Raw genomic sequence first — 8259 nt, forward strand, 5'->3', positions numbered from 1 at the left:
TTTCTCTCTCTCATACACTCACACACACACACACACACACACACACACACACACACACATACAGGCCAGGGAGTTGATTGGTGGAGGCTTTTGATACATAAAGGAAGAAAATATATCATCTGAATTCTGGCAAATACGTCAACATTTTTCCAGCCTAATGAGAGTCGCCTGTTCACACACACACACACACAAAAAACACACACCAACCCCCTGACTCCCTCTCGATAAATGCAAATCGCACACAGCAAACAAAATGCTGATGGTGGTTAATGAGGCAGATGCCTCGAAGTATGAGAGTCAGTTTGGCTGGAGGCAAGCAAACTGTCTTCTGCCAAATAATGACATCATATTTAACAGGTAGTCTCTTTGAGCGCTGCACCACACACACACACACACACACACACACACACACACACACACACACACAGTTGTACTTGTCTGAATGGCTACAGATGAACTATCAAGTGTGTGTTTGTCTAATCTGTATTGTTACGGAGCAAAGAACCTCAGTTTGGCGAACATCAAGGTGCTTCCTCTATTTAATCCTCAAAAACACTCCAAGACTCGTTGTCCACTCGCCGTCACACACACAGAGAGACATTTCCATTTGGATTCCCAGATATAAAACAGGCCTGTATGTTCTCCAACTGGCGATGAAAGACATCGATCATATGGATAGCTTCACAGCTTAGACATGGATCCTGATGCTAGACTGAGCAGGAGTAATTCTAACCCCAAAAGACACTCTTGTTGTATTGAGGAAGGCAGATCAAATTGAATCCTTCTGTCTCCGTGTCTCAGTGGGAGGCGATTGTGGGTTTTTGTCCCCAGATTAGTCTGCGTATAGATCTGGCTAATCCTGCCTGCTCTTCCATGTGGGAGTGGCAGCGGGGCGTCTTTGCTGCGCGGCCAGCCGTGATCTAATGGGTGTGAGATTGGGTTTTACACACAGGCACGCTCACTCGCACACAGCCGGAGACACACAGGCACAAAGTCTAGATTTGTTTCAGGATTAAAGGCAACACCTCAATGGTAGACACAATGCCACAGGCATTCCCACGGCAACCCTGTGTGTGTCTGATGATGATTTTGTGTGTGTGTGTGTGTGTGTGTGTGTGTGTGTGTGTGTGGGGTTGTATTTCTAGATGACATCAGGAAAAGAGGCGGAAAGAGCACAGTAAAACTAGAGAATCCACCCACACAAACACAGACAGACAGACACACACACACAAACACACACACACACCAGCCAGGCCCACTAGTGAAGCAGCTGCCTGAGTTGGCAGGCCATGTCCCTCTCATTATGCTGGCCAGTCACTCATGTCCTGGCTCGCTCTCCCCTGCTGCTGCTGCTGCTGCTGCTGCTGTTGCTGCTGCTGGACAGGTAGCATCTGACGCACATTAGCCTGCTATTAATGTTTGCTTCTGCTGCAGTCATTAGCGCGCATTTAGACACAAACATCCCCAGGGTGCCGTTTTTGTAGTGACATGCCTTTAGACGTCTAAAACCATCTGATTTCTTCAAAAGTTTTGTGAGAAAAAGCAACATTTTTCTTAAACAAACATCGCAACCAATGATCATTTTCTTCATCGATCTACTCTGTCGATTATTTTCACGATTAATCAATGAATTAAAAATTTCCAGATTGTCTCCCCAGACGCGCTCCAGGCCCGCTCAGTGAATCGAGGAGGAAGATTGTCATTTAGCACGTGGAACAGCCTAAACGCATGTGATCCGGTTCAGTGATGCAGCAGACGGAAATGTGACACTTTTTCTATGTTCCCAAAAGTCAGAAACTAAGAAATGACTCCAGACTGGTTGTTTTCAAATATTTTGGGACTCCAAAGTCATGTAAACAGCAGTATTTGGCTAACTTGCCTAAACAGTTGGCTACGGGATAAAAAAAACAAAACATACTAATGATCTTATATTGGCATCTAGACAACACATAACATAAGGAGGGATAGCGGGGACACGTTAAGTTTTTTTTTTAAGGGGAAGCCCCCCCCCCCCATCTTAAAAGTTTATAACTTTAGCCTAGAAGGTGTGAAGAAAATCTACAAAATGCCCATCGTGATTCCAGAGAGCCCAAAGAGACGAGTTGAAACTGCTTCTTCTGTCCGTCCAACAGTCCAAAACCCACAGGATCGTCAAATTCTCTCATAAATGACTGACAGTCTGAAACCATCAAATGCCTGAAAAAAAAAATGGGTTACAGAGTAGTTTTCTTCAAATGGACTTGTTGATTGATTGATTGATTGATTGATTGATTGACTGATTGATTGATTGATTGATTGATTGATTGATCGATTGATTGATTGTTGCAGCTTTAAAGCAGCTATGATTCCTTCAAACAGGCCTGATGGATCCTCAGGTTAAGTTCAGGTGGGTTGTGGTGGCCGGACTCCCACGTCAGCCTGGGTGTTTACTGGAGATCTCAAAGGGATTTACCACTGAGATTCACGTTAACCCTTCAAGTCTGTGAGCAAACAACACAAACCACATGTCAGGGTCTCCAGCACGACCACAGGTGCTCCACAAGCTCCTCACACTCCAGTTCAGTGTTTGACATCAAGTCCGTCCAAGTTTTATGATCCGGTGAGTGTGTAGGATAACACCTCTTAAAGGTCACGCAGTCGGGAGAAGTCTCACGCAAACATCTATCCATTTTCTACTGCTTATCCTGTTAAGGGTCGCAGGGGGGGCTGGAGCCTATCTGGACAGGTTACCAGTCCATCTCAGGACCAACACATAGAGACAGACAACCATTCACACTCACAGTCACACCTACAGTCAATTTAGAGTATCAATCAGCCTCGTCCCCTCTTGATGTCTTTGGACTGTGGGAGGAAGCTGGAGTACCAGAGAGAACCCACACAGGAACAGGGAGAACATGGAGACTCACACAGAAAGATCCTGTGCTGGAGCCGGGACTTGAACCCGGAACCTTCTTGGTGTGAGGCCACAGTGCTGACCACTGCACCACCGTGCAGCCCTCAAACAAAAAGATGTCATTGTTCAAATCAAGCTTAGCGTCAGAAGAAGAGGGTGAGAGAAAGGGAGCGACGTCAGGCCCTGCCATGTCAACAACGCTGAGAAATCTGAAGAATGTGAAAATTCAAATGAGATGTGTGTACCCCCCCCCCCCCCCCCCCGGTTGTAGAAACACACCCTTCAGTGTGAGGTAAACGTGTTAGATGAGGTCTGCTGGGAGGGTGTGGAGGAGCCGGATAATGCGTGCTGTCACACTGTCCTTGATTAAGACACGGAATCACAAACTGCTAATTAATTGCTGGACGTTTTTAACAAAATGTCATCGTTCGGAGGACAAACGACAATATCAAGAAAATGAATTTAAAGTAATATTGATTCTTTTAAGCCAATTAGAAGGATTGGAAGGAGCTGTGAAGACAACAGTGTTATATTATCATTTAATGGTTGTAGTTTCGTTGTAAATCCAGAGGAGACGCGGCATCTTAGCGTGTGCAGGGATTCCTGTTCCTGGTCACACGGTAGTTCGTTCATGGAGGATAAGAGCAGCAAGAAAATGAGGCCTGACAAACCAAAACATGAAGTTGAAGGACCTGCATAGATGGATGGATGGATGGATAGATGGATAGGAGGATGGATGGAGGGATGGATAGATGGATGGATGGAGGGATGGATGGATGGAGGATGGATGGATGGATGGATGGATGGAGGATGGATGGAGGGATGGATGGATGGATGGATGGAGGGATGAATGGATGGATGGATGGATGGATGGATGGATGGATGGCTGGATGGAGGATGGATGGAGGGATGGATGGAGGGATGGATAGATGGATGGATGGAGGGATGAATGGATGGATGGATAGATGGATGGATGGATAGATGGATGGATGGATGGATGGATGGAGGATGGATGGAGGGATGGATAGATGGATGGATGGATGGATGGATGGAGGATGGATGGAGGGATGGATGGATGGATGGAGGATGGATGGAGGGATGGATAGATGGATGGATGGAGGGATGAATGGATGGATGGATAGATGGATGGATGGATGGATGGATGGATGGATGGAGGATGGATGGAGGGATGGATAGAGGGATGGATGGAGGGATGAATGGATGGATGGAGGGATGGATGGATAGATGGATGGAGGGATGAATGGATGGATGGAGGGATGAATGGATAGATGGATGGAGGGATGGATGGATAGATGGATGGATGGAGGGATGAATGGATGAATGGAGGGATGGATGGATAGATGGATGGAGGGATGGATAGATGGAGGGATGGATAGATGGATGGATAGATGGATGGATGGATGGATAGATGGATGGATAGATGGATGGATGGATGGAGGGATGAATGGATGGAGGGATGGATGATGAAGGGAGGGATGGATGATGTTAGATGGATGGAGGGATAGAGGGAGGGATGGATAGATGGATGGATGAATGTTAGATGGATAGATGGATGGATGGATGGATGGATGGATGGATGGATGGATGGATGGAGGGAGGGATGGATGGATGAAGATGGTTAGATGGATAGAGGGATGGATAAATGGATGGATGACAGATGGATAAAAGGAAGGTGAGCTTGTGTGGCATCATGCACCTGTTGTTGCTCCATCCTACATTAAAGGGGATCCTCAATATTTTGTCAGTTTATTCGTTCCTAACTCATTTCGTGTCAGTGAGTTACTGAAACATCCATTTTTCAAATCACTCCAGTTGGAGGCCAGAGCTTCAGCAGCCCCAGAGCACGCGATGATGTCATCAAATGGGCTCCTCTCCAACAGGCTCAGGCTGTTCTTGTAATTGTCCGACAACTTGACGGAAAGGCGAGATGAACATATGCAGCGAGTGTCTCACCTCCTTGAACAGCATTTAGGAAAGAGACTTTAGGGTTAATTCACGTCTTTGACAGGCGTGTGGTCGTGCTAGACAAAATGGCCGCCGTAGACTCAAGGGTGGAGAGGGGCAGTGTATCAACAGGAGCGGTCGCACCCGCACACTCACCGCAACTTCAGTGTTTCCTTGCCTACAACTAAAATCTCAGGAGATTTCAGGGCCAGACTTCTCTCTGAGTGAGACTTGGATGCTGACCTCAGAAAACATGGCGGCATCCGGCTGAAGCTACAGATGGATGTTCACGTCTTCCTTCCATGATGCTGTTGGACTTGAAATTTCCAAACAGGAGCTTGAAAATTCCAACTTCAGAGTTCAGCAGGAACGCTCCTCAGCTCGTGCTGAGGAAGTTAGCATGTTCTTTTTTTTCTCTTGGTACCTGTTGGTAATAAGACCCCCGCCGCCCCCCATTGATTTGAACCTCAGTGATGACAGTTTATCATGCTGTTACTTAAAAATACGATTAAAAATGATCAAATAACCTTTCCATAATTGTGAAATTAAATAACGGCCATGTTTGCAGCTGCAATTATCTTTTTAAAAGCCATTTTCTCGAATGCCATAAGGCTCATTTTCTCATGATAATGAGTTAAATGAACTCACGATCTCCAGAAAAGTGCCTTAAAATTGCATTAAAAAAAAAAACTAATTAAGAACACAGTGGCTCTTGGCTTTCAATTAGTTGCTCCAATTTTCAAACAGGAGTTTAAATCAGACATGTGAATAACCTGTTACCTCTTAACTTGTGTGCCAATCTCAGCTCAGGTCACGTTCAACCAGAAGTGGGTTTTTTTTTTTTTCTCTCTCCCAAATGACGACTGCAACCGATTTAACCTCAAAAAACGGACCTCCGCGGCCCATGAGAGCAGATAAACATCATGTGAAAATACCAGAGAGCCGTAATAGTCCAACCGCTTCAGGAATATTTGTTTTAAGATGCCGTGGTTGAGAAAACCATCCTGACAGTCGAGGGGAAACAGGTCGTTTTGAGTGAGCAGGGCTGGTCAGGAGACGCGGTACCACACAGGCCGCCGCACCGTCGCCGGTGTTTGGACTGCAACTCAATCTGCTCTCCCTGTGTACGCCTGCATGTGCTTCTGTGTGCTTGGTGCATTCATCCGTGTCATCCACTTTCAATATTTAGCCTCCATATTTGATGAAAAAAAAAGTGCCAGGCTGCATTTATTTTCCATTCCACTATAAAGAAGTTGGGCGTGAAAAAAAAAGAGAGAGAGAGAGAGAGAGAGAAGATGGGCGGGGACATGAAGACAAACCGGCACATAAAGTTTTTGTCCTTCATCAGCCCTCCACCATCCCTCCATCTCATTAAGGATGGATAGATGATCAATAGCAGAGGAGCAGTAGAAAGGGGGATTAGGATTAGAAATCGATGGCTTTGTTTTCTTCAGCCTGCCAAAGATAAACACTGCCTTAAGACACTGACACCGCAACACAGAGACTTTCACGGCTTCCCATCCGTGCGTGAGAGGGCGTGACATCCTCGCTGTGGACACACAGGCGTCTGCTCGCAGCCTCTCAAAGAGACGGGGAGCTAAAAGGGGAATGGGATCCGATTTGTAATCCTCGACAGGGACATCCAACCTGTCCTCCGATAGGCTGCAGCTCTCACTGAACTGCTCGTGACGGTTGGGAGCTGCGGCTCTCGTACCCGCAATCAGAGTGACTGCAGGTTGTCAGTCGAGCTGGTGAGGACTGATGAGGAGGCTCTCAGCGAAGAGGAGCGATGCTCCTCCAAAAACCTGAGTAGGCTGTAAGAAATATAGCAAAGCATTCTGGGTAGGTGAGGCTTCAGCTCCCACACAAACGTTTAAAAACATAACCCCTCGCTTTGATCTGTCTGCTCTCTTTTTATATCTTTTTTTTTCACAGGTGCACACACATCCACTCACACACAAGTGCACACACACACACACTGGTTATTCGTCAGTTGTGTTCCCTCTCTCTCTCTCTCTCTCTCTCTCGCTCTCTCCTGCAAGAACAAAGGCATTTGTTTGTGTTCCCCACTGATCAAAGCTTTCCTCTGTGACGGCCCATTTCACCTCAGGTACGGATGCCACCGGTGCATCATTTTTCTTTAAGTTCACGGCGTTGAAACACTTTATCTTTAGTCATTTGTGGCAGGTGCATTATGGGAAGTTTAGAGTGCTTCTTTGGACTGAGTGAGAAGGAAAAAAAGTGGCAAAGAGGGAACATGACTCCAGCAGAATGGACGACACAGGCCTAAGTCCTTATTTGATGTGGGACTTTGCTCTTGCATAAAACCCTAGACACACAAGGCTGAGGAGGGTCAAAGGTCACGTGATCCCATTTCCCAACCTCCACTTCACATCACAGGTGTAAACCAGGTATTTTCTGAGACGTTAGCACCCTCCCCCGCGGCCACAGATGATGTCATACGGCTTACCATCGATCTGTCTGTGTGAAACAAATCTGCTTTCCCTGTTTTTAATCAGTTGCACCTCTTGAATAAAAACAAAATTATGTGATTGAATCGTCAGGAGGACCAGTGAGTGCATGTGTGTGTGTGTGTGTGTGTGTGTGTGTGTGTAGTCAATACCACTCGCCAGGAGAGGGTCAGTTTCATGATAATTGGACCGGCAGCTGCTGATCCTGTTGTCCATCACACATTCCATCATGGAGCGACATGGCTGACTCGTCACCCTGAGTGACTGTCTTAACTTACCGTCTTGTGTGTATACCCAACTGCCCGTGTGCACGCACACACACACACACACACACACACACAGAGTAACCATGGAAACGTCTTCCTCTTTGTAGGTGGGACGCTCTTTGAAGGAAGCCAAATCTTCTGTTCCTTTCTGAGAGCCACACCTTCTGAGAGCCAGTACAGATTATTCGCCTTCGTTTAAATGATATTCTATATTTGCACGTGAGTCATCGCACTTTTATCTCTGCTTTCCAAAGTACATCCAAAATTCTGGAGCGTTTTCCAGTTTGGTTTCAAACACTTTTTCCCAAAACGTTTTGTGACTGACTGGTTCTCGCTGTTGAAGAGCAAATGAACACGTCCCTCAAGTCTGTGGTCACCGAGGAGCTGTTGAACAGATTCATGTCACAACTGCTTCCTCCTTCCTCCTCGATTGCTCTTATTCGTAGGCGACTTATCACTCCTCTCTCTCCTGCCTGTGTAAGAGGTAAGATGTTACCAATTGAAGCCACATTAATATTCAAGTGTGTTTTTAGCTGCTAAAATCATCAGCAGTTCATCGTCTGAGGACATTAGATGTCAGTATGAAGTGATTTGAGCCTCCGTTTGAATCAAACATGACACACAAGAAGTACATTTGGCCAGCAGGAAGTTTTGTATTATTCCA

This window comes from Aulostomus chinensis, chromosome 5, assembly GCF_037954235.1.
Source record: "Aulostomus chinensis isolate RoL2024-O1b breed Wild chromosome 5, RoL_Achi_v1.0, whole genome shotgun sequence".
NCBI classification, from domain to species: Eukaryota; Metazoa; Chordata; class Actinopteri; order Syngnathiformes; family Aulostomidae; genus Aulostomus; species Aulostomus chinensis.